Source organism: Lissotriton helveticus, chromosome 3_2, assembly GCF_964261635.1.
Source record: "Lissotriton helveticus chromosome 3_2, aLisHel1.1, whole genome shotgun sequence".
NCBI lineage: Eukaryota > Metazoa > Chordata > Amphibia > Caudata > Salamandridae > Lissotriton > Lissotriton helveticus.
In genome coordinates this window covers 234,458,345-234,486,317 of record NC_136062.1, presented here as the reverse complement: position 1 = coordinate 234,486,317, position 27,973 = coordinate 234,458,345, and the positions used below count along the sequence as shown (strand labels likewise).

At 45.6% G+C, this 27,973-nt stretch overlaps 1 protein-coding gene and 1 pseudogene across 5 annotated transcripts in view; one reads left to right on the top strand and one right to left on the bottom strand.

The window, feature by feature from the left end:
* SIN3A (SIN3 transcription regulator family member A) overlaps window positions 1-27,973 on the bottom strand; it is an 865,613-nt gene that overhangs the window by 6,346 nt on the left and 831,294 nt on the right. The window lies entirely within an intron of this gene.
* On the top strand, window positions 57-26,696 carry LOC144826401 (large ribosomal subunit protein uL23 pseudogene; annotated as a pseudogene).

Below are 27,973 nucleotides of genomic sequence, written 5' to 3'. Positions count from 1 at the left end.
TCTCCAGCACATGCCCCAGTCCACCGTGTCAAATGCTTTTTCAAAGTCTAGAGGAGATGGCGATGCGCCAGGGCGAGATGGAGATGGCGTATGCAGTGCTGGGTCCCCCGGGCAGGCATGAAGCTGTATTGATCGGGATGCACCAGGTCTTGTAAGTGTGGCCGTAACCGTTGGACCACCACGGTGGCGAAGAGTTTTACTTCCGTATTAATAAGGGAGATGGGATGGTAGTCCGTAAACTCTAGGGAGGGTGGCTGCGTCTTCGGGAGGACTACAACAGTGGCCACATCTGTCTCTGGTGGGAAGGCCCCCACTTCGACCATGTGTTTAAACAGGTCTTGTATGTGCGGGACCAACGTGTCTTGGTAGGCCGCATAGTATTCCTGGGGGTAACCGTCGAGCCCAAGCGTTTTGCCGGAGTGCAACAGTGAGATAGTCCCATGTATCTCTTCCGGGGAAAAGGGCCGGTCCAGGGATTCGGAGTACTTCTGGGAGAGGCAGGGCAACTGAGTCCCAGTCTCGGACAGCAAAGAGGAGGGTGGGCCGCATAGAGGGTTGCATATTAGTCCGCAAACGTCTGGGCAATGTCATGAGAGGTAGTGTGGTGGGCTCCGGTTCCATCCCGAATCTCGGAAATAATGCGATTGGCTTTAGGATATGACACCAGATTATGGAGGAGTGTGCCGTTTTTATCACCCCACCCGGATCAGTGTAAGTTGTCGGGCAGAGTCGTCACCATCATTGGTAGCCTGGGCCTCCTCCAGCTGTGCCGCCTGATTCTCCAGCTGCGTGAGTCGGGCCGATTGTTCCAGGGGTTTCGCGTGGACCATACCCCTAGTCACCCTGTGCATCACGACCTTGCCGGCCTCCCACAGCGTGCCCGGCGAGGGGACCGAGCCCACGTTTGTGGAAAAGTATTGCTGCAATTCCTGCCCGAGGGACTCTGCGAGTTCTGCGTCCTGTAAGAACCAGGCATTCATTCGCCATACCCCACGGACACCGCCAGGGGGATGTCCGAAGCGAAGGGAGACAGGGGAGTGGTCAGAGACACCCCTGGGTAAAATTGTGGACCCGGACATCAATTGATAGTCCACGGCAGAGAGTAGAAATAGGTCAATACGAGAATGGGTATGATGAGCCACCGACTTGTGGGTAAATTGGAATTTACGGGGATTCCACACCCTCCAGGCATCGCAGAGACCTAGGGCCAAGGGCCAAGGTCCAAGGGCCAGTCAGATAGGCGTTTTGCAGAGGCAAGGCGAGCCGCCGATGGGGCACCAGTTGTGTCGCTTGATGGCTGTAATAGAGCGTTGAAGTCACCTCCTACTACCATCAGGTCTTGTGGGAAGGAGAAAATCACCAGTGTGAGGCAGCGGAGGGCGGGGGCCATGACGGCAGGAGGGATGTATGTGCATAGGAGGTTAATGGGGTGTCCCTCAATCCTCCCAGTCAGGGCCACACAGCGGCCCTGTACGTCTGTGTCTGCTCGTGTCAGGGTTAAGGGCAGCCCCTTCCGGAGTAAAATGGCCACCCCCCTGGAGCCCAGCGTGAACACAGAGTGCCAGACCCTGTCAAACCCATATCGGGCGAGGAAATTACATTGTGAGCCCAGAAGGTGTGTTTCCTGCAGGAACAGGATGTCTGGTGCATGCCGGTGAGCGCTTCGAAGGACAGCAGTGCGTTTTATGCAGTCCAACAGACCGTTGACATTCCACGAAAGAACGTGGGGGGGGGGCCTAGGTAGGGTGGACGCCATCGCGGTGAGTGGTATGGGGAAGAGGATGAGCAAGCACAGGCAGTGTCAGGTCCCGGTGTGACCATGTTCCCTTATTTAGCTTCTGGGCGGGAGGTGAGCGGCGAGGTGAGCCTTGTGGCATCCCCAGTGGTGTGTAGGCATATGTGGCTACCAGAAGGAACAGAGAACAGCAGCCCATGGGCAGCTAAAAACAACAAAGAAACTGGAGCTGAATCTTACTCATATATTCCACACATGCTATTTCATTGCCCAATTTTGCACCCATTCTGAGATCGGATATTTGAATATATAACACACACCCAACATATCATTCCAAATAGAGAATTCTCATATATTTTACTTGGGTACCTAGATCCACAAATACAAAACGTAAACAAATGAGACTTAGTTGATTTAATGCTCACTCTGGCGTGCAAAATAATCCTAAGTAACTGAAAATCATTCAAGTCAGTCTCTTTCAAGATGTGGCAAGAGTGGCTAATCTTTTTAAGAGGAGCTGACAACACTACTCTACTATTTACCCCGTGGAGCACATCTTCGAGGAAAATGTGGAACACTATGGACTCTTCCTCCTTCATTTTTAAACTCCCATGACAACCTTTGACATTCAATTCACCACGGTACACACGAGAAATACCGTACCCTAACCGAACAGAACATTATAATTACCTCAATTGCACTTCTTACATTACTATCAAGTGTATCTATCTTTATTAACACGAGCCATTGGCCTTATTATTATTTTTAATGTTACTATTTTTTTTTACATAACTTAAAGGTGGTTTAGCAAGATCTAATTTTAAGTAAAAGGTCTCAGTTACTCTTATATTGGTACTCGTACCACTGTAGCGCTACACATGGAAATAATGATTGCACGCTTTTGATTGTTCACAGGTCTGCCAATACATGTAGACCTCTATCTTGTGTTACAATTGTATAGAATAACAGACTAGGGAACTAGTGTCCACCTGCTGTTATATTTTTTCTTTTATCATTTGGTTTATCGTCTCCTTAGTTACTTTGGTTGTACTCTGTAAAACTTTCAAAAAAAATTATTTGAGGAAAGGAAAACAAGGACACAGTCAATATTTAAGTTTTAATTACAATGTAATGGGTTAGTGGCGGTGCAAATTAGCTTTGGCAATTGTGAAGAAAGTTGCAACACCTGGCATACTTCAAAGAATACCATTATGAGACCAAAGATGATCTGCCACAAATTATTTAAGTGAAGAACACTGAAGGACTTTTGTCATAAGGTAAAAACAGATTTTATTTAGGTCGAATATGGAGCTAGGGGATATACAGAAGAAACTTTTCATCTAGAAGCAATTCAGCTCTTGTGTGAAAAAAGTTATGTTTGGTTTGGTAAGGCCATTTTTTATAGCATCCATTGAGATGCTCATGTTCTAATAGCTCCTGAAACACACCAATTCTTTGATCATGAAAGGTACCATTGCTGTATCCTGGGAATACTGACATTTATTCATAGTGTCACCAATATCAGATTAGCTAATTATTCCCTTTTAAGCACTTGACTCTAAATGGAGCAAAGTCAAGCATCCAAGACTGCAAGATACATAAGATCTGATTTAGATCTTGGCAGACATAACCCGTCCTCCTAGGTCTAAATCAGGCCCATTGTAAGTAACAGAAAATTACTATATGCAGTCAGCGCAATAATCTGATTTTATTGTTAGGCATTTAAGACAGCATGTAATATAAGGCAAAAAAGAAATAAATCAGAACGAGATCACTCCTTCTAGTGACAAGCTACAATCATAAAAATACTTAAACATTTTGCAATACAGTGTGAAATATGACTCATATTACGTAATACAGCAGTGTTCTCTGACAGTTTCAAAGCTGGTTACGATTTTTTTTATGCCAGCAATAGTCTATTTGCCGAGTTACCAGACAGAGGGGTACACTTCAATTCAAACGTTCTAGCATTTCTAGTTGTAAAGGTTGGCAATTCAGTGGTCTGTAGACCATGCTGACAAATTCAAGGCCAAACCGCTTAAAAAACCTAGCAAGCTGAGAAAACCCACCGCTGATACTGACACACAGATCCCACACTTGGTTTTGTAGAGGGGTTCAGATAGCCACAAGAACAAGTCCCAAAAGACTCCAGTCTGTTAAAGGAACCTGCTGTGTTCTGGAGCGAGACTATCCTTAAGACTCCAGAGACCAACTTATGTTGAAACTGATCTCGGTTTTTCAGCTCAAATGGTCTGTAAGAAGGAAGAGGGTTGTTGGTGTATTAGCACCTATCGCAAATCAGTTGGTCATCGTGAAGATTTTTTCAGCCTACCAAAACAGTGAGCAAGCACTGGAACAAATGGCTCAACTGGACAGTGTTTGGACATGGGATTTCGCATTAAGACCAACTGCACTTTAGAAAGGGGCTATCAAAGTGTATTTGCAATGGAAAAGATTCAAACAACACTCACTCAGGGAGACTGGCCACAACAAATGACAGGCATAACTAGAATAAAACCCTCCATTTAGCTAAAGCTGGTCAGGTGTAGATAAAGACACAGTAAGATACATATGCTCCTGGACAACTTCCATTAATCACAAGCATTGGGATAGCTAATAGGTCTTGTCGTTTGGAGCTTATACGTTTTTACCCATGCAGCAGATTATCCTGATGATACAACATCTACTGTTACTTCATGTGCACTGGTGATAGACCACACGCGCGCACACACACACTCACTAATTCACACCCCCCGTCCCCCAAGATGGGCTTCTGTGCTATTTAATGGAAATATGGTTAAGTTGTGTGCACGTGTGTCATGTAAAAAAAAAAAAAACAGTGGAAGTGAGAGAGACTTGGGTTTGGGCATGGTGACAGACAAGTGCATCCGGAATACTGTCTTTTTGAGAGCAGGAATTGTGCATAGTTGTCTATGCGCAGAGTAGGTTGGTGGATGGAAGTGCTCGACGGAGACCCCCATGTTTGCAGGGTCACTGCGTACATACGGCGTGCACAAAAGGGTTCTCGCAAAAGAGCTCCGGCACGGTTCGTCTGAGCGAGGAAAAGGGGCGTGGTTATCAGTGGTGTAGCAGGTGCAGTAGCGCCAGTTCAGAGGTGCCCATTGCAACGCAATTGTACATGAAAACCGCTATTTGATGCTTGTGACCAACATCACCCTATATGTAGAGCACATGCCATGTGACTGCTTGTAAAAACACATCAGACACTGAATGAATGGATCAGCAGTTCAGTGGGATGAATGAAAACATTTTCTTGCTCTGACGAAGTCAGTCAGAAGGAACGACATTCGGTGACTGTTTGTTGTATCTCACTAAGAATAAAGACAGAACATCGGACCTGGCTTTGTGAACTTTATTGTGTACTGTTTACATTGAAAGTGAGCTCTTCCTCAACCGTAATTCAGAAACAATGTTTAGATGTTTTTTACTTTAAAACGAGCAAATAGTTGGGCCATTTTCTGTCCTTGCACCCATGGCACCCTTGCCCCTTGTTGAGAGCAGCAGTGTAAACGCGGCTGTGTGGCGATGGTACTGTTGACCCTATTTTGGCACCTCGCCAAAAGGTACCCAGGTACAACAGCTTGTAGTCACTAAATGTATAGTTGCCAAGACAACATTTTGCAGTTATTGAAATTATCACGAGACCAACTGTGAGCAATTGTAACAAGCGCGGCCCTGGCGAGCGTCGCATACAGGAAGGGGAGTGGCCGCCTTTAAAGTTAAAGCGCAGCAGGAGGGGCTTTAGCACAACAAACAAGCGCTGAAAGACAAGGGCCCCGGCGAGCGTCGCATACAGGAAGGGGAGTGGCCGCCTACAATAATAATCAAGTGGGAGGGGTGGGGGAGTGCGGCCGAGAGCAGGGACATGCAGCGTTTACCTTGCGGGAGCGAGCGCGATAATTGCTAACACATGGTGCTGCTGCTCGCTCCTGCAACGGAAACGCCAAACGTGCATGTGTTGCGATAGAAAGCAATGCAAAACGTGCATTATTTTGGCCAAAATGCTGATCAATTCCAAAAGGTCTCCTTCTATGCAGCGCATGCGCGCTGCGTAGGAGAGACCTAAAAAGCTATTGGAGGACTCCCTGTCATGCTGATTGCCACATTCTTGGTTCTAAAGTGCAAGGCACGTTTAGATGCTTGCCAGCAGGCCCTGATGGCCACATTCTTCTGGGACGAATTAAGACCACAATAAAGAACAAATTCACACACAATGCACAGTTGGTGGACAATGCAGAAACGCTCTTGAGAAACATTTACGTTTTATATATATCTAGGCAGGCTGGCATATTGAAACCTTTTAGGGCACATCGACACAAGCATGAGAACAAACTATGCACACCAGAAAACGATTAAGGGAAAACCCCGAATGACAAATTGATAAACATTATGTGAGTTAAGCTTGGCAAACTCAATGAGATAGTAGACATTGAGCCAAATTACCTAACTAAAAACCATAAAATATGGCAAGAGCGATAGACCCTGGAAAACACTTGCACATATAGTTTGCCGCTCCTTTGCTGGCAATTACATTAAGATCTCTTTATAGCGAAAGGCAACCAATATGTGGCAGAACACATTCTGCAGGGGTGTACCAAATTCTATTCTGATCTTTATACCATCAAAACAAAACTAGTTCAAATAGACATCACTACCTACCTCGTTAACACTGCACTGGCTTAACAATGCACCCTGTCAATACCTAGAAATCTTAATCTGGATTTAAAAAAATTAAACAGGATATCAAAGGCATGCCGAGCATCAGAGAGTGACAAACTAACTAGCGAATTCTAAAAAGAATACATGCACATATTGTCCCCACCTGCTTGCAGTGTGCGAGGAGGCAAGCACCAAGTGGATATTATTATCCTTTGGGAAGACCCACTAAAACATAAGGGCAAGATAAATGTGCTCATAAGTGTGATCATACCACCCTCATTCCCTTATAAGCACCAAGATGTTTACTAGATTATTAGCAAAAAGACTACTAACTCTCCTCCTGAATCTTATCCCACTGGACCAATCAGGGTTAATTCTGGGCAAACTGAACTTGCGTAACCTACGAACGATTTTTGACCCACTACATATTTGACCCGCATATCAGTGCTACTGCAGCTCTTCTGAACACATCTAAAACCTTCGACTCTAGAGTGGAACCTGTTCATCACTCTCAAGTGAATGGATCTGGGAAAGACATTCATTGGTCGGGTCAAATTACTATTTAGCCACCCAGTGGCACACGCCAAAAATAACAACTCTGCACCTATCGAGATTCTCGGGAGCAACAGGCAGGGTTGACCATTAGTCTCCAATTTATTTGTTATTGCTGTAGAGCTTCTAGCCTTTACACTCATACAGACCTCTTTGAAATACATCGAGACTGCTGCACACTCACTGTACGAAGATGACATGCGAGTATTCGTTTAAGGCGGTTATATAAACATTATCCATTATAGGAGAGTATCTCAGATTTGTCTTCCTGTCAGGGATAACCATGAACTAGGGCAAATCAGTAGTTCTCCCACCGACACCAAGCAAATCAGAATGCAAACTAGATTTCCAGTTAACATGATGCAACTCTTCCATGAAATACCTGAGAATCTGGGTGAGTAGTGACACCGATGTGTGCTGCGCGAAAACTATGGTGCAGCCATGACCAAGGTAGAAGATAAAGTGAATCTTTGGAATTGCTTTCCAATGACGATGGCTGATATGATCACTCATATTGATGAACATTCATATGCCAATCTTTAAGTGCTTTATCAATTGCCTTTGATCAACAATAATCAAACCAGCCTGGCCAGGAAACAAGATTAAATGGGAAACCTTCACAGTACAAAATGATCAGGGCAGATTCATGGCGAGAGTTTTTGAACTTTATTATTTATGTGCCCAGGCCCACTAAGCACCCTACTGACACCAATGAACAGCATATTAACTTTACTTAGAGGTTGAAATAGATACCCAACATTAATTCATAGTGATATTTGGCAGACAGTGATTCGCACTGTAACTGAGAAAGACACTGGTGAGCACATTATGGGTCTGGGAAAGACTCCGTACTAGATCTCAACTTTACTCATCGGAAGAACCCCCGCCTCTCCCACTCCACCCCCTCCCTCAACCCATACCCAGCTCTGACGCACACACTTAACTAAAATTTGTGCAGTACATCATAAAAAAACATCAGCACATTAACAAAACACTAAGAGGCCGATTACGAAGTCAGTAGGAAAGGCTCCGAATGGCATTCAGTTTGTCCGAATCAGATGATTCGGAACCTGCGTTTCCAACCGATTCGGAAACACATCCGACTGACCAATTACGATAGTCGGAAACCATTCGGGCATTCTGACTCGGTTCCAATCGGCATCGGGAAAAACCGAGTCGGTCGGAGCCGTATCAGACAGGCCTATGGACCACGTTTCCGACTGACGCATTACGATGTCGGATTCAGACAGCCATTCTGAATCTGTTTGTCCGACAAGGAGCAGCCGTTGGAATGAGACTTTGGGGCCCACAGCAGGCCCCCCCTTAACCCATTGAACTCTGGTTGGGGCCTGTGGGGGTACCAATGGGTCCCCTCTATAAGCATGCACGGTGTGGCAGGCCCCAAGAGGAGCCCATCACAGGGTGCAAGGTTTTCTGGGACAACCACTTTTTTCAATGGGAGTCTAGGTTGTCGGTTGGAACACAGGCTCCCATTGAAGTCATTGGGAATCCGACCGAACGGTTTTCGGAAACATCGTGATCAGTCTGATCATTAAAGGCCTTTCTGTGCAACCTACACTGCAATAATTTTGTACTTGCCTCATCACAACGTTTACCTCTGTGGACTATACTGTAACACTTGGGTACTCTCAAACATTTTCTCAGGGTACGCAAAGTACTGTCTGTGGCATGCCAGAGGGCCGCACTGATGGAAGTAATGCGAGGGTCTTGGTGATGAAAGGTGGACGTAGGGGGGACACAAAGAAGATGCATGGTGTGGACAACAAACTGCACCTTCATGTGAATTCTGTCTGCCACCAATGCTCTAGTCTCATGCGCCAAGAATTAAAGTCCAACTATTAGCTTCTGATGTAAAACGTGAGGGAAAGAGATGCTGGATCTGGTGGCTGAATTACAAAATGTGAAACCAGAAAACCTGGTCTCAGTCCTGGCTTACCCTCTTGATTAATTTCACTTTGCCTCCTATTTCTTCATTACCACATATGAGAGCCACTCAAAATAACGGAGTTCAGGACGTGTGCTGTACAAGACCTTCTCTTGTGTTTTATTTAATAAACTATAATGTTGCTCCAATTACATAACAGCCAAGGCTACACATAAGTTGACCCAGACAAATGACTTGTCTCTTGGTTCACTAATGACATTCGTGTTCAGAACGGGGCGGCAGGAATGTTGCTAAGATCATGTTTGAAAACTATTACTGCTAATAAATGCTTTGCAATGCAGTGATATAATCTATTTTACTAAGGTAAAACGCTCATGTCTGGTAATAAAATACACTTTCTTGTAGTTTGCATAGTTCATCATGTTTTTACTTGTTTAGTGCAAGACGTCTTTAAAGCTAAAGGTGTTTGAATTGTCTAGGACACTTTCTTTTCTTCTTTACGGTTACTTTAGTTATCATGTAAATGAAGTATGCCTATTTGTTTCACAGCTTTCTGAATGTTCCTACTCTGTCATGTGAACAGCAGCCCAGTGTTGCTGTTCACCAGGGGGGCCACTATTAAAAGGTTAGGAGGGCCGCATTCGGGCCCCGGGCCGCACTTTGAGTATCCCTACGGTAACTGGTTGAAAACAGTTTTTGGATATGCCAAGTACTTTAATTAAATATAAATAAAAGAAAACTTTTCACAAACCTATGTACAATAGGAGATTAGAAGAGGGAAGGTTGGTCAGGCAATCGCAGAAAAGCACAGACAGCAGAAAGATATCCCTTAACAGTGCCTAGAGTAGAGCCCGCTGGGAAAGGGAAAGAACAACAAAAGATCATGAAAACGGTGAACAGAAAGAGGGTTAACTCGTTTCTCTGTACACCATGCCACAAACTTGCCCAAACAGCAGAATTATGCTGTTTTGGTGGATCGATGCCTGGCTGCCAGAATAACATTGCAGTCTTCGGGTGGAAGGTTGAAAGCTGTCAACTGTCGCCGCTCAATCACCACGCAAGAAGACTGAGTGTTGACAAGTTTGGGGTGTAGTACCCTCCCCCGCTGCTGCGACAGAAGATCCTCCCCAAGGAGCATCCTGATCGGCGGAATGATGGCCATGATCAACAGCTTGAGATACCAGACTCTACGATGCCCAGTTCGTAGCCACAAGGATGACTTGGGCCCGGTTGTACCCGATCTTCTTGAGAACTCTGGGCAGGAGTAGTATGGGTGGAAAGGCGTAGAGGAGGCCTGAACTCCACTTGACACAAAAAGAGTCTCTGAGCAAGAGCTGCTTTGGAACTACAGCACACAGCTCTGCTGACATTTCTAATTCTCGTTGGTGGCGAACAAATCTAACCAAGTCTCTTCCCACTGCAGAAAAAGACCTTGCACCACTTCCGGATGTAGATGCCATTCGTGAGTAGCTAGGCATCTACAGCTGAGTTAGTCTGCTCTGGCTTTCAGAGAGCCCGCCAAATGTTGAAGCACCAGGAATCTGCCCTGCTGTTCCAGCCATGCTCAGAGACGCAAGGCCTCTTGAGAAAGGGTTCACAACCCCACTCAGCCCTGTTTGTTGCAGTACTGAAGGAAGCTGGCTCTTTATGTGATGTACCAAAATGAGGTATGCTGTGCAACGAGCCCAGCTTTTACGTTATGAGTGGACAAGGGCTTGCTCTAGCCATCCCAAGGTGCTCTTCTAGGGGGTAATGTGGTCGAGCAGCCTTAGTCTTATCAGAGAGTAGTGTTAGACAACAGCAAATACACACAACAGTCAATAAATGCACACAACTTCAGGAGGAGATCCAAACCAATTTATAAAAACAACACATATCCTTTATACATGTTTAGGCACCAGAATAAATATGAGGCAAGTACAATCTTCAAGAGAAATACTTTGACACTTAAAAGAACAATAACTGGTTCCTTTTTCAGAAGCTGCAATGTTGTCCTATGGGAGGAAAAACAAGCATGGCTTTCAGGTAGAGTACAGAGACTTACTAGACTAATCTCCTAGACTTTGGGTGAGTATAGGGCAAGGGCCAAAGCAGTGCCAGCAGGTCATCTCCAGTGGCACTAGGTAGGGCTGTCGGGTGCAGTGGTACAATACAGTGTCGGTTGCCCAATACTAATCAATGGGGATTATCTGCAGGAAAAGAGGCTACAGGTTTTGACTGGTAAGTCAGCCGGACTGAACCAACCAGAGGTTTCAAGCCTTGTGATGGTAGGGGACACGGGGACACTTGAGGGCAGCTGCAGGCGACGACGGGAAGTTCATGAGGGGTGAAATCATTGTAGACTCGGGGGCTTTGGGACCACGCTGACACCACTGGTCCACTTCGGCTTGGGTGCAGTGATGCTTGGCAGCATTGGGTTTTGGCAGATCTGGAATCTTTGCGATTCTTCTTTAGGTGCCTCCAGGATGCAGGAGAGCTGGTCCGGTGCTCCACATAAGTCCTTGAATCTTTATTGAAGGCAGACAGTCCTCCCAGGCTTTGGAGGTACAAAAGCTTGCAGGACGAGACGACGTTAGCGCAATTCGATGGGGAAATGCAGACGTGCTGGCAGGGCTGGTGCCAAGTCAGTTGCTCTTCTTCAGTCTTTGCTTTTGCGGCTCTTCATTGTCCTTCATAGTTTGGCAGTAACTACTCTTCTGGTGCCAGCGTGTCCCCTAAATACTGAATTTAGGGGCATTAGGGGAGTGTAGGGTAGTAGCCAATGGGCTACCAACTCCTGGGGTCACTATGCCCTCTATATGACGACTTCCTGTGGGAAGGGGCTACAACCCTGTCCTAGACTTCCCAAGTTTGTCATCACTAATATGGCTAACTTTAAAATGTTGCTGCCACTTCAGGGAGCCCACCTTAAGGGTGGTACTAGACTGGGGTGGACATGCCTATCTGACTAATTTTCCCACCTGTTCAGGTGCCAAATGTGGTTGGCTTCTTCTCCGGTGAGAGAACTCTGTGCCATGCCAAGGTACACTGCATTTACTATATGTAAGTCACCTCTTTCCAGGGCCTTAGAGCTCTAAGGCGCGGTGCATTATATTATATGTAAAGGTGCATCTGCATGAGCAGACAGGCCCCTGTGGTGTCTAGTTCCATTGCTAGATATTGCAAGTGATCAGGCAGCCATCTTAAGGGCATGCACTGGGCCCTGGTCCTTACAAGTTACCCAGCTACAAAATGGCTGCACTGAAAATAAAAAATAAATTTGTCCTACTGGGGTGAGTTTGTACTAGGAAATTTCTGGCGCTCACAAAATTACTTCTTAATTATATGTCACGGACCCAATTAACTGCAGTGCTCCAGGGGAGGGGAATCACCCCAAACCCTCCAAATCGTGACCCATAGGTCCTTACAAGATAAATGCAATCCTCAGCACACGCATGATTATAAAAGACAATTCATTATTAATAATCGCACACAAATTTTTTTATGTTTTTCCTGGTCTTTAATTTTTTGCGCCCAGCCAACATGTGTTTTGTCGATAGGGGAATACCATGTGACTTCTTCAGGGCTATAAGACCAATTTCAAATTCCAACCACATACAATATATTATGCATTGCATTGAACACTACAGATCAAGTCACCAGGGATGGTTTTGATGCACTCTCCATTATAGACGATACAGGCAGAAATTCCGAGCCTGACAGGTAGGCTCTCTTATTTTTTAGAGAGATGTGGGGACAATCACATGTTGATCTCCAGGTTTCACACAAATATTACAGGTGGATTTGGAGGGTTTGAGATGTTGGGCACCACCAAATGGAGTCACTGAGATGGGGTGATGTTGACACAACATAATTAGGAGCTGCAAATATAATGCTATAACATTTACATATAAAGAATATTTCTTGCATGGGTTTCCACAGTACAAATATGATTGTGATATCCCTTTTTGTTCACATCAACTGAAAGGATACTTCACAGTGGTTAGAGGTTTCTTCACCATGTGTTCAATGCACTGCATGTGCTGAGGACTGAATTTATCCTGAAAATAATGGTGTTTGGTATCAAACACCTCGATGCCAGTGTCAGATTCATTGTGAAAGGTACCCAGAGGGCATCTCAGTGGTCTTTTCTGAAACCCAACTAGTCCTCTAGTGTGCTGGCTGACTGGCATTTTCCAGCCTGCTCAAAGCAACTAGCCCCCACCGGTTCTGACCCCTCACTTTGGGCAGGAGAATCAGCAGAAAAACCAAGTTAGGAGGAGAGGTGTGCCCACCTTTGCCAACCCCACCCATCAGGTGGGGAAGGTGAGGTGTAATCTAACTCAGTCCCCGCCATCTTGCAGATGGGGGGACCCAGCCAACCAGAGTGAGGCATATGCCACCTCACACTGTAGGGTGGCATAATAGGGGGTGTACCCACTCCAAGAAAGGAACACTTTGGTTACGACCTGTACCTACCTGTTACACCCCTAAATCTAGTATTATGGGGCAACACCGAACTTTGCCTCCCCAGACAAGAAGAGAGAAGAAGGATCAACGAAGCTGTGCTGAACTAAGAAGAGTAGGGCGCCCACTGACATGGCCCCAGCCCTACTGGCCTGCCCCACCTCGATCCTGCTCCAGCACGTTCTACATCTGCAGCCCCCAAGAACACGGAGGACCTGCCCTGCCTTAGCAAACAAGACTTTGTCTCCTGTGAGCACCGATTAGCTCACCCAAAGACACTGGCTGCAGCCAAATCCGTGACTCTGCAACACTTTGCACGAGACGCCTGAGTTCAAGTGGCCCAACACCACAAGGAGGTCTCCCCGGCGAACCGGACCTTGATCTGGTGATCTCTGACCTACCTCTAATCTCAAATCGATGCCTGCAACCCCTTTCTGGAGGATCCCCGACAGCGGCTGGAGCCGGTAAGAAAAACCCGACACCTAAACATACCCCTGCACCCAACGTCCCATGGACTTGGGTGGTCAAACCAACGGTGTCCCAGCATCTCCAGGCATCCTAACTTACCTTTCCAACCACTGGTTTCCTCAAGAAGATCTTCGTCGCTGAGCCTGCAGTGTTTGTTGCAACTGGAGAATCCCCTTTGAAATCAACAGGGCACCAGACGCCAAACCAGCACCCGGCCCCTGTCTGCCCATGTGGGTGCACCTTGTGTGCCAAATCAGGACCCCCTTTGCCCTGAGCCTAACACCAGGAACTTTTCTCCCACAACCTTGTGGCCTGCTGGTGACCGGAGGCCTCCTATCCCCAATTGGATAACATTGTGCCTCAGCACTCTGCACCAGGCCGCCCTAGTGAAGCTGAGGGTGCTTTGAGAGTGCATCCTCGACCCGGGGGAACACTGGTTCTAACCCCAGAAATCCAACTCCCACAACCAAGTACTTACCTGTAAACTGATAACTTCATTTCCTCCGATGCATTGACTGCTTTTCTTTGAAAATTGTTAAGTGCGGAGTTGGTTTATATGAAATTCTAAGAAACAGCAAATATACAAAAACGTGCTTACTTACCTTTTCTCTAGGAAGTGTCCCAGTGTGATATCTAGGCATATCACACTGAGTATAAGAATTAATCTAAAAAGTTATCTGCAAAGAAATCAAAAGTAATTTAACAGAAATTTCAACTGTATTCAAAGTATTTACAAACCTGTAACAGTCATTTTTCATTCAGCGTGCTTGTATTGTTCAACCTGCCTTGAAAAGTCCTAGCCCATAAGAATAGGGCTCATGCTCTAGCCTGGAAGGCATTGCTCCAGTCAGGGTGATTAGACGACTTACGAGTGCGCCAAGCTTCTCAGATTCTGCGACCACTGCCGCGACCTTCCCTTCGACCGGGATCTGGATAGTTGTGGCTTCGCATGTCGAGCCACCCGTAGCTTGAGGGATCGCTCCGCTCAAGGTCTTGAGGCCAATGGTGCAGAGATCAGAGCAGGTCTTTAGATCGTAGTTGCGCTCGAGGCACCAAAGGCACACAAGATGCGGGTCAGTCACCGATGGATGTATGACGGTACCACGCGTTCTTTTACAACGCGTACCGTTACAACGCTACTTTTACCACGCAAGTCGTTACCACGACTTGCGTGGAGGGGCGCTGGATAGTAATTTTTTTAATTTACTATTCCAACTCCAGTCCCCGTGGACTCTAGGGAAGGAGTTGGATAGTAAATTAAACAATTTACTATCCTGGAGCGCCCCCGAGCGCAAGTCGTGGTAACGACTTGCGTGGTAAAAGTAGCGTGGTAACGGTACCGTGTTGTAAAAAATGCGTGGTAACCGTTGCATACCTCACCGATATAGAGCGGTAACAGGCGCCGCGGTGCTTGAAGCCGTCCTTTTTTAATGACATTCCTGCCACACCCGGAGGAAAAGACTGACAAAACTTTGAAAAAAAATCTAGTCACAAATTGCCTAAGGGGTAGCTCTTCCTGGATCTGCGCTGACTGGCGCAGAAAGAAAAGAAATGAAGTCAGTGCGCTGGGGTGGCGCTTACATAGGTGCCGCGCACATCACTTCTGGTGCGGCCGCCGCCACGCGGAGCTGGATGATGCCACATACGAGCACTAAGGGGTAGGGCTCAAGAAAAATTTACGGATCCATTGTGAAGCCCGAGGATAAATCTAAGGTAAGGAATCTGCGCCTAGAAGTCTTTGTCAGATACAATGCACACATTCAAGTACATACACATTTAAGTAAAGGCAAGGACCACAATTACGGTGGGCTGGCGAGACCTTCGCAGTGGAGGACAAGCCAGAGGTGCAGAAAAAAGGCCTGTAAACCAGATTGATAAATAAGTGATTGAATAATTGACTCAAGGTGTACTTTGAGGGGACAGATGGCAACTCTACTATGATTGAAGGTTTAACTTTGGCAAATGGGTAAAGCTCAGCATCTGATAAAAAGTTGTGAGCTGGCAGGGGTTGTCGCATTCACTGTAGGAAAACCTAAGCAAGTCACAAAAATAAAAATAAGGCAGACTCACAAAGCTTTCCCAAGTCATGCATAAGACCATCTCATGAGGGTGTAGACACATTGCCTCCGATTGTTGAGTAAGCTGGTGTAAAAGACCACCTGACTTCTGCTTCCAGCGCAAGAATGGAAGCACATCATTATTTCCACTTTGGTTCCTAAGCAGAGGACGAGGGAGGGAGTCTTGATTTCGCGATAAGGGACGTTGAGAAGGAGAGGGGCACAGGCCAAAAGTGGTTGGTAGGTGAATGCCTACTATTAAGCAGGCATCACACCACAAATATTTCAGTCAATCATACACTACATTCCAGCAAAGTCCAGTGTTAATTTGGCCAATATTTGTATGCACAAGTAAAAATTCCTATTAAATTTTGATCAACAAACCCATATTTTGAAAGATTTGTCAGAAGACCAAACATGAATCTTTGTTGCCCACTGTAATATCTAGGATCCAAAGAGAGAAAGTGATCAGCCCTTTCCTATTTCAATCTGTGAATTCTGCGACAGAACATATATTTTTATTCTGAAGACTGAATCTGCACTTCTGTGATCCAACACATAATCCCTGGAGTTGGATAAGGCTCAATTAGTCAGATTAAACGTCCCACCATTGATTTTGTGGATCCCTCTCTTTGCATATTGGTGGCCACAACTAATATTTGTACACATACCCAGCCAATGAGACCACTTGGATATGCACTTACTTTGAGGAACCTACACAAATTCAGATTTGCATCCAAATTGCAAATTTAGGGTCCAAACAAAATATCCCTTCGAAGCCCACCCAATATCTTTTTGCACAGAAAATGTCTTGTGACTACTGAATGGATTTACATTAAGCCACAAAAGAGTGTGAATCCATTCAGCAGATTTTTGTGTAATGGACAGAAACAAATCCTCTAAAGTTGAAAATGCTATTTTTATATCACTTGGAAACTCAGCTAGATGGGTAAAGAGTTTGTAAAATTTCATGCACATTCATCAAACGGCTACTTCAACTTTACTTTATTATCGCAGCCCAAAGCAGAATTTTCCAACCTCCACTGCATTGTCCTTTCTACAACCATTTCGCCACATTCTTCAATGCTCTGAAATGGCTAAAAGGTGATGTACAGGATATAAATGCTGTTGGTCCAATATGGCCACCCTCCTGTGAACAGTTCTGCACTTAAACATGTTTGGAGTAATAACACCCACAAAGACCCAAAACCAACAAAACCCAACACTTCACCATTTAAATCAAGAACTATAACACAATGAAACTGTACACTACCGCCACATACAACCATCACAGATTTGCAGTAGAATAGAAAACAATAAAACCAAAAATCTTTTCTAACCAATGTACTGGGGAGGCCTTACCCTTTAGACCAGTTTTGAGAACCTGTAAGCATACATATCACATATTTAATATTTTTCTGTGCCAACCAGATTGCTCTACCTCATATACACAAGGCTTCACAGAACTCGCTCTCAAGACGGTAAAACTGGATTATGGAACTAAAAGGATGAGTTAATAACTGGTAATCTCATCCTTTGAATTCTATAACCAAGCTTTACTATCATGTGATGGAGTTTTGCTAAGGAGGAAGTAAGAGGTGACTGTTGGCTCTATCCCTCTCTCTTTTAATTTTGTGCAACGTAGACTTCAGTGAGCACCTTGTTGTTTAAAACGCCTTAAATTCTTGTAATTTATGTCTGCCGAGCTCAACTGCTTTGGAATTATGAGCTCATGGGAAGTAGACTGATGTGTTGTGGATTCCCACCACTAGCACTAAATACCAGCCTAAGCTACCCCTCTCTACCTATTATGGTATCACTTGACAAATCCTAACCATCACTGGAATACGTCTCTCAGACACACCATATAATGTGTACCTTTCTAGGATTAAAAGCCCACTTATAAAGAGGGCAGACATAGCGGGCGGGAGAGTAGGTAAGAGGAGATTTACCTCAAGAAAGAAAAGCAAAAGCCCCATTTTACCCCCTTAAAAACACACCTGAGAGATGCTGTTTCCAAAGATGTGTGGTCCAACTAAAAACCCTCTTCAGATGTCAATTATAGCAGTCATTTTTCACCTAAATAGGCAGTGTTCTCAGGAACCCTTGCTCTATGGAGCAAACATGTAAACTAACTTGCAAAGTAGATCACGATGGTACAGAGCAACTTCTGGGAATCTTAAATGAGCAGAGCCAATACATCTTTCTACATAAAAAGGAATATCTGTGCCACCACTCATTGCTTCTCTTTTTGACAGATTAGACAATTGCATTGTTTAATCATGTTTTCTTTATGAAAATGTTTGAAATTATACATAGTGGGAGATATTAAGTTTAAGTACATTAAAGAAAATCTTATGATGGGAAATCGTGTTTTTTCCCTCAGTTGTTCCAAGATACCACTAGGTTAAATAGGCTACCCTTGCAGGCCACTGAGCAATTTTTGCTTAATGCACACATGTAATTGGTTAATACCCATTACCCAACAAGCATTTGCAATGCAATAGGTCTCGCATTAGGAAAGTTTGAGCTATTGGTCTTGTAAATGACAATTTTTTTTATTTATGTGTTGGTTTTGAAAATAGCTAAATTAATAGCTTTTTCATTTACAATGCCAATAGTTATAACTTTCGCAAATGTGACACCTATAGCATTTGTAATGCAACATGTTTTGTATTTACGTGACTTAGATGTATTGATATTACAAATTACAATGGCTTTTAATTTTTTTAAATAATTAATACTTAAATAAAAGTGATTTTAATTTATAATGGCAATAGCTTAAACTTTTGTAAATAACTTTTGTGAAGATTATGTTCAGTGTATTTTATTGTGACGAAAATCCAAGAACAGAAGTGGAATTAACATCTTTTTGTGACATTTGTAATAAAGCTTGAAACATTGAGAGAACATATTTGAACCAGTTGTTGTTGAATGGTTGCGCAGATTGATGCTGGGGTGGCGCTGAGGGGTGCTGTGGTGGTGCTGAGTGGAGCTGTGGTGATGCTGAGTGGTGCTGCTGAGTGATACTGGGATGGTGCTGAGTGATGTTGGGGTGGTGTTGGGGTGGTGCTGAGTGGTGCTGTGGTGGTGCTAAGTGGTAATGTGGTGGTGCTGAGTGATGCTGTGGTGGTGGTGCTGTGGTGGTGCTGCTGTGGTGGTGCTGCTGAGTGGTGCTGCTGAGTGGTGCTGCTGAGTGGTGCTGCTGAGTGGTGCTGCTGAGTGGTGCTGCTGTGGTGGTGCTGCTGTGGTGGTGCTGAGTGGTGCTGAGTGGTGCTGTGGTGGTGCTGATTGATAATGTGGTGGTGCTGAGTGATAATGTGGTGGTGCTGAGTGATAATGTGGTGGTGCTGAGGGGGTGAGTGAGGGTGTGTGAGGGTGGGGGTGTGTGAGGGTGAGGGGTTGTGTGAGGGTGAGTGAGGGTGTGTGAGGGTGGGGGGTGTGAGGGTGAGGGTAAGGGAGGGTGAGGGGTTGTGTGAGGGGGTGTGAGGGTGAGGGGGTGTGAGGGTATGTGAGGGTGAGGGGGTGTGAGGGTTCTCCTTGTAATGAGCTGCATTCATACTATAGCCAGGTGTTTATTTTAAATTTCTGTAATGAAGGAAAACACAAAACTAATAGTATTTAATTAACTAATCAGGGGGCCTGAAAGTGGCGCTGATTCTGAACAAAGAAATGCAAGCTCAAAGTGAAAGCTGCACCTTTAATAAATAAATAAAGGCACACTGCCATGAACTGTGTTAGTGGCGTTCACCTCTGCTACTCCTTTACATTAGAATTGAAAGCGGCTCTGTGGAGTTACATTTTAAGTCAAAGTGTTGTCGTGCAAACTCAGGAACTAAGAGGGAATGGTGCGTGGTGTTTCAAGCTGCTTGTTTAGTACTTACTCAAAACTACGGTCTGCAAAATAAACCAGCAGGCAAAGAACAACAAGGGAGGAAGGGTGACGAGACGCATGGGAAGCAGCAGCCTTTGATGTGCCGCCGGCCATGCAGTGAATAATTAGGGGAGGAGAAATGCCGGCCTGAGGCCGGTCTCAAAGCAACAGATGGCTGTGGGGTATGACAAAAGGAGAGAAAGCCTGTGAGCTTGTGAAGCTACAAACACTACACGATTCATAGCACTGCCCATGACTCAACACCAACCCCATTAGCTCTATGGTCTCTACACACCATCTTAATATTATGGCAAAATACCAGTTATGTTGCAGTGCCATTTTATAGCCTATTTCTAATCCATATCACTTCATAGGCATATCCCCACTCTGCTAGCACAAATCGTTCCCCTGTGGTTAAATACATTTCCAAAGTCTGAAAACCGTTTGCGATGGGGAATTACATAAGCAAATTACTAATATGGGCAGAGAGTGTGTAGAGTTTAAAGATGAACTATAATATAGTATAGTTTGTTGAGTGAGGCGCACATGCTTTCTGCCTGTAGCTGGACCATAAAATACTGCTTTGTAGATGACCAGCTATTTTTCTGCTTAATTTGTATAAATGTGTTGAACAGTTTGCTCTATGGTTGTGTTAAAAAAGTATAATGCGATTAATGGATCGTGGTAAGTATTAATTATAAGAAGCAATTGGGCAGAAGATAGATGTTTGTGCTTTGGAGAAAAACCTTTTGTATTTATGAAGACAAAATAAATAAAAATATGTGGTGTATTTGGGCAGCAATAAACTAGATTGTAAGTCACAAAGAGAAAGCAAACTACAATAAACTCGATATCAAGTTAAGCACAATAATCCCAAAACGTGGGGAAATCAAACACCATAAACACAATCGAAAGTTACAAAGGCAAACAATACCTTCACAGGTTACAAAACAAAAAGAAAACCAAACAATACCATTACAGCTGAGGCTACCGCAATGTGTTAAACAAGCAGCAATGACAAAACATAGTAAACAAACATGTAAAATCAGACGTCATCACGAAGGAAGGAGAAATGCAAGTCACGGCCGGAGGCCGGCCGTGAAAACAATGCAGCGCTCGTGAAACTGAAAGCAAGGCCGGCCGGCCGTGAAAGCCTTTGATGCCGCAGGGGGTGGAGCGGCACCAAGCTGGGCAACAGATGGCTGACAATTTGATGCTGTGCAAGCGCATTTTAAGTCAATGCGCTTGCGCATTGACCTAAAAGCGCACGGGCACAGCATCAAATCGCCAGTTAGTTAAAGTCTGTTTAAAGCCCTATATATCTCGCTCCCGCTCAATGCGCATGGAGATAGGTCGCTCGACCTAAAAAGGAGATATAATTGTGATACTAGAGTCAAATATGTGGTTAACCCAAGCTTTAACACACATCCTCCATGACTGACTATGCATAAATACGAATTACCTTGGTGCATCTCTGAACATAAAGGAAAATGTTTCTTACCCAGTTGACATCCGGTCGTGGCATGTAGTGCTGTAGATTCACTTTCTGTTAAAACTCCTGCCATCTAGTGTTTGGCTCGGAAGTGTGCTAGTTGCTTTTCTTCAAAGAAGTCTTTCGAGTCACAAGGTAGTGAGACGACTCCTCTTGTTAGTAATGCGCATTGTCATAGACTACATTGCTAGATTGTTTTCCTGCATGGAGGGTGTAGGAAAGCACTCTTTTTTGACATGGTCACCTTCCCCCGTTCTTCTTGGTAAATGATGTGATTTCGACTGGATGTGACCTGGGTTTCTGCTAACCAATGCCCCAGTGTCAGATCTTTCCCAAAACTGTACAATTGATCCCCTGATTGGCAATGGTTTTAGCACCCTCTACAAGTCCCAAGTAAATGGTACCCCGGGCCTGAAGTATTAAGGAGGGTCCTCCAAGGGCTGCAGCACAAACTGTGCCACACACTTACCAATCGCAGGCATCGCGTTTTGGTGCAGACCAAACTGAAAACACAACCTGACACATATCCATGTGTTCAAGGCCCCCAAACACTGCATGTAGTACTTGTAAGTACCCCTACAGCAGGCCTTACAGCACTAAGGCAGGGTGCTTGGTATTACATGTGGAGAAGTGTGGCTAAATGGTTAGAGCGTCAGACCCTGATGCAGAGGTCTGGTCCGGACCAGGGTTCAATTCCTGCCTCGGCGGGTCTTGGGCTCAATTTCCCCGGACCTGATCATTCTCGCCTCGGTGCCTATTCTAAGCATGGGTCCCACTCTGCAACTCTGGGCAATAGCTTGCTTAATCTCCACAACAGCCCCAACAGCGCTAGGATGCCTGACTTCACCTTGGGGGTGCCCAGGAGTGGGCACTTCACAGGGAAAGGCCAGGAAGGGTTCCACCGCGGTATGTGTACATCGCCTTGAGACCCCTCCGGGGGTGATACGTGCGCTATGTAAGTACTACATTTACATTTTACATTTACATGTGAGGGCATACCTGCATGAGCAGATATGCAGTGGTGAAAACGAGTTCCCTAGCTACATGATGACTTCACTGCAAATAGGGATGCTTGGTATCAAACCTCTTGTGTTGATAAACCCACACTGATTCCAGTGTTGGATTTACCAATACATGCATACAGAGAGCACCTTAAAGGTATCCCCATAAAACCTACAAGCCTCTGGTGTGCTCGCTGACTGCTTTCTGCCACTGAGATTGTTCTGACCTCCTAGGGTGAGATAATCGGTTTTCTGGAGATACAAAACAAAAGCCTGTCCAAGAAGAGGGAGATTAGCCTTCCTAGGCAGGCGAGCTTCAAAGAACTTCCGCCCTTGAAATGCGAATTTGGCTCCTCTCACAGGAGAGGAAGCCGACCCCCTTTGGCAGCTGGACATGTGGGAACATTAACTGGTCAGGTAGGCGTGCCACCCCAAGGCTAGTACCACCACTAAGGTGAGCTAAACTGAGGTGGACACCACTTTTCATAAGTAGCCATCTTTGTGATGGCATACTTAGGAATTCTGGGACAGGGATATCCCCACTTCCCACAGGAAGGGATCATATAGGGGGTATAGTGACTACACAGCCCATTGGCTATTACCCTACACTCCCCTCACGCCCCTAAATTCAGTACCAAAAGAACAGATCCCAACGACCTGAAGAAAAAAGATGGCTGAGAAGAGTCGGACAGCAAGAACAGAAGACCCAGAAACTGACCTGGTGCCAAACCTGCCAGTCTGCTGACTTCACCCATTACACTAGAAGTCGACTTGTCCTGCAGCTGCTGACTACCCAAAACCTGGGAGACCTGGCAGCCTTTGCTCAGGAACCATGACCTCCAGAGGGACAGCGGACCTGTTCCATGCATCCTGCAGAGAGCACAAGAAGGACCAAGAGGACTCCAGCACTACCAAAACTTGACGCTGCCAATCACCACTGCATCCAAGCCCCCTAGCCCGTGTTGCAGTGGGCCAACAGTGTCAACGTGGTCCTCAAAGTACAGAGTCCACTGTGAAGTAATCCCTCGTTGACTCCCAGATGTCGTCTGCAGCCTCTGTTGGCAGGTCCCGTCCACCGCAAGTGTTGCTGGACAGAGAAACCAGACACCCCAAAGACCCTCTGCAACTGGACACCCGGTCCCAAGAAGAAAAGGACTAAATGTGTCCCTATGCCTTCCAGCAACGCAAGAACCAAACCCACTGTTTTTCACCGGACTGGCCTCCCGGTCTCCTCCTTCAGCGCCTCTGTGACTAGGCAGATCCCCATTGGACTCCCAACGCTGTTAGCACCACTGCATCTGGTGTCAAGTCTTGTATCCCACCGCTGTACCACAAATGTGGCTGGCTGGCTCTTTATATATCAAAATGAAACGTAATGTGTAACGAGTCCAGGAATTCCCTTATGAGGGGAAAGGGGGCTTGCTATGGCAATCCCAGGTACTCTAACAGGGGGTAGTGTGGTCAAGCAGCCTTAGGCTTATCATAGAGGAGTGCAATTACGCCAGTGCGCTCATGACATTTGGCATACGGCAGAATTTAGGGTGTTGGGTTCAATCTGTGTTGCCAGGGCTCCTCTATTAAGCGGTCATCTCTCTCCTCCTCTGAGTGCTTTAGAAGCTCCACCAAAGCTATCCATGCCCTGGCTGTTTCCAGTGTTTTCTCACTCCCCGCCCTTTTCGCTAATTGCAATTTAACTTCCACCACTTGGTTAATTAGTGATTTCACTAAGGAATCCAAAATTGTCATTAGTTAAAAAATACTTTCGTCAATTTCAAATTCTTTAAAAATGGTTTTAGACTAGCTGTTAGGGCCTTGTGTTAAGTCCCATATTAAAACTGTTTAGAATTTAAAAAGTATTAAAGACATTTAGGCCTTTAGAAAGTATTTAGCAGGTTCCTAAAAGGTTCCCAACTACTTTAAAAACTATGTCTGAGACAGGGACTTCCCTGGAGCTCAACATGGCACCCTTCTGGCCCCTTAGGTCATCCAAACTTAAGAAGCTCTGCAAAGCATGGAATCTTGTATTTTTTTTTGTAAACAAATTTTATTGGGTTTCAGCACAATCATACAATACAAGAGGTCTAGTTGCAGGTATAATGAATCAAAATTATTTGGCATAATGGTCCATTGCTCCCTGTGTGGCAACTGCTCCGGTTGCCCTATTCTCATCCACAGCATACCCCCACATATTAGCAAAACAGCATAATATTTTATTAGTCCATAGAGATCTCTGATGTATGAAGAAAGCGCCATGAACCCGTTTAATGACCTACGGGAACGATATGACCTTCCAGGGAGAGATGTTCTTCTATATTCAGCTCTCACAGCGGCCATACAGACACATTAGCAGGAGGGTCTCCCAGAACACCAGACGTCGGCAGTGTGTGAATACGTAGTAATAGCGGCAGGCACTTTTAAAGCGGTCACATGACTCTATAGACGCATAATACATGAAGCGCTATTACATCAAAAGTGGGAGGCAGGTCTAGGCAAGTCAATACCCAATAAAGTTTGGAATTTCCTCATCACTTGGAATAGATAAGGCCATTAGAGGCTGTCAAATGCCTTTTCAATATCAACCGCGATGTTTGTTGCCTCCATCACATGCAATAGCCATCTAACATTGAGCTGTATTCTAGGTGGGGATAAAGCCCGCTTGGTCTTTATGTATCAATGTCGTCACATGCGGGAAACTAATATCCTACTCAGGATTTTGTAATCCAAGTTAAGCATGGAGAGCGGTCGGTATGCCGCACTATCCCACGCCGGTTTCCCTGGCTTAAGAAGTGCGATGATAACCGCTTCCCTCGCTGTCTTGGGGAGTCACCCCTCTTGCCTTGCCCAATTGTATAGGTCTACCAGTCGGGGAGCTAATAATTCAGGATAAGTCAAGTAGAATTCTGCCGGCAGCCAGTCCGTCCCCGGCGTCTTATTTCTGGCCATACTCTTGATAGCCGCTCTCACCTCACCTCACGATCTCTAGGTCACTGCCTAAGTTAGCAGCAGCCTCCTCATCTAGTCTCGGGAGTTCCACATCTCTTATGAATTCGTCTAGGTCTCCTGACAGGGTCAGTCTGCTTTTGTACAGGCTAGTATAGTACTCGAGGAACTGATCATTAATAAATATCCTGCTGCCTATAGTATGTTTCTCCTCCCTGCCCCCTGAATTCTAGTATCACTTTCCCCCTCCAAGCCGGATTTGCCAGCCAAGCCAGGAGAGCTCCAGATATGTGCCTTTCTGAATGGACGTGCATCGTATAATTTTTATAGTTGAAGCAACGCAGTCACTCTACTTGGGTTGCCACTGCTTCTTCTGCCTTTAATAGATCCTCATGCTTGTCCACCCTTCCAGGACTTTCTTTCTAAATCTCACGGAGTTGTTGCTCCGCCAGTTGTATGTCATGTAAGAGGACCATCCGTGTCCCCACCATTTCCGTGATACAGCGTCCCCTGATGACCATTTAAAGGCATCCCATTCTATAAAGGGACTCATAGCCGTATTGGCATTCTCTAGTAAGTATTGTCCTATAGCAGTACCCACTGCAGCATAGAAGATCTGATCCTCCATGCCTCGGGTCTCAGGCTCCAGGTGGGTATTTCGGGTCTCTCACGGGTCTACACTAAACTTAATATCGGGTTGTTGTCAGTGTTTGTTCTAGCTAGGTATTCACTAGACCGCACACTCATGCACATCCGGAGAACAAAATATAGCATCCAATCGGACATGAAGTTCATGCATCGTGGAGAAAAATGAGTAGTCCTTCTCCCCAGGGTTTTGAGCCCTCCAGGAGTCTATCATCCCCCATTGCTGTTGCCACTGCTGGGACCACTCCACTATCTTGTGTATGGGAGCATCATAGAGTGGGGATGAGAGCAGTCCAGTATCGGTAATACAATTAAAGTTGCCACCTAATATCGCTGAGCCAGTCTGCACCGGGGCAAGCATGCAGGGAGTTGGGCCAGAAAAGCAGGTTGCTCCGTATTAGGAGCATAGAGGCTCCCAAGTACTATATTTCTGCCTTGGCACCGAAGGCCAAGAAGGAAGCAGTCCCTGTTAAAACCAAATCAAAGTCCAAGGCTTTGAAAGCTAAAACTGCTGTTCTTAAGGGGGTACACAGTCACAAGAAGAAGAAAATTAAGACAGCCCCCACTTTCAGGAGGCCGAGGACCTTGAGGTTAAGGAGGCAACCGAAGTATGCCAGGAAGAGTGCTCCTCGTTGGAACAAACTTGACCATTAGGCAATTATTAAGTTACCCCGTACCAATGAGTCAGCCATGAAGAAGAATGAAGATAACACGCTGTTCTTCTTTGTTGAGGTCAAGGCAAACAAGCACCAGATCAAACAGGTTGTAAAGAAGCTTTATGATATTGATGTTGCCAAGGTCAACACACTGATCAGGCCAGATGGCGAGAAGCAGGCATATGTGCGTCTACCTCCAGACTATGATGCACTTAATGTAGCCAACACAATTGGCATAATCTAAGCCTGCTCTGTGGACGCCGATACAGTTAGAATAAAATGTAATAACTGCCATCTAATAGTCCAGACACTACCATAAATCTTTCCTCAGGGTCTATTATCTGTTGAGTGCACTGAAAGGGTGCTCCACCCTTACCCAGATCTGGACGCCCCTGGCAAAGGACAAATAGCTAGTAAAAAACACTTGTGCCCTCCACCGACGCTGGAGTGCAGCCCCTTCCTTTGCCAACAGGTGGGTTTCTTGCCGTAACACACGTTGCACACCTCTCTTAATCAGATAGGTATGTATTTTGTGGCTGCGTAGCATAGTATGCAGCCCCCAGACATTCCAAGATATACATTTAATATCTACAGGGGGTGCCATTACATGCAGTAATTTCCATCCCTAGTGACTTTACTGAAAGTGACACGTCTAACCCCAAACGACAACCCCTTATCAAAATGAACACCCCAACTCCCCTTCCCCAGGACAGGTAACGGAAAACTAGTCTCCATCCAAACTAACAATAGGTATTAAAAAGTTATCGGATAGTGTCGGGTTATGTAGCTTACCCTTCTGGGGTCCAGGGCCCCCCCAGGCCGTACCCCCTTGTATTTTGGCTTGAGCAGAAGCCCTGGTTCATATGTAATTGTCAGTCTGTCTCTATAACATGGGTGGTAGAGCCCATAATTGATCTCACCGCTCGGGTCCCTGCATGTAGCCCAATGGTCCCCCGACTTTCCTCCATCGTTTGCCCCATTTAGGCAATGACATCCGCCGTCTGAGGTGTGACTTTTGGCAATTCGGATACGAAGTCCTCATTCACGTTGGCTGCCAGTGAGCTTTCTGATCTATCAATTTCAATTACGCTTTTGCTCGATCCAGGGCTAGAGCCCCTCTCAGTTCCACAACTGCATGCAGCACTCTGCGCCTCTCAGATCTCCGCTCCTTGGGGACGGGGAACGATTTGTTAGTTTGCTATTATTCGCACGCTGTTGTGTCAGGTCCGGGGATAGAGTGCGTCGCTCCTGACCCTGATGAGAGTCCAGTCATTCCCACGCTTCTTGTGGAGTAGTAAGGAACTGTACCCTACTTGTGTCGGGCACTCGGAGACGCGACGCAAATAGCATTGCGTACGGGATCTGTAGTTGCCGTTCGCGAATCAGAGGGGGGCACAATTTCGATAAACAAGCAGTGCCACTTATGATGTTCACATATTTTCAAAAGGTCTGCCTTGGATATTCTAAGATTAGAACCCCAATTCAGGGACAAACTATGTTGTGAAGTTTTGTAGGATAGCC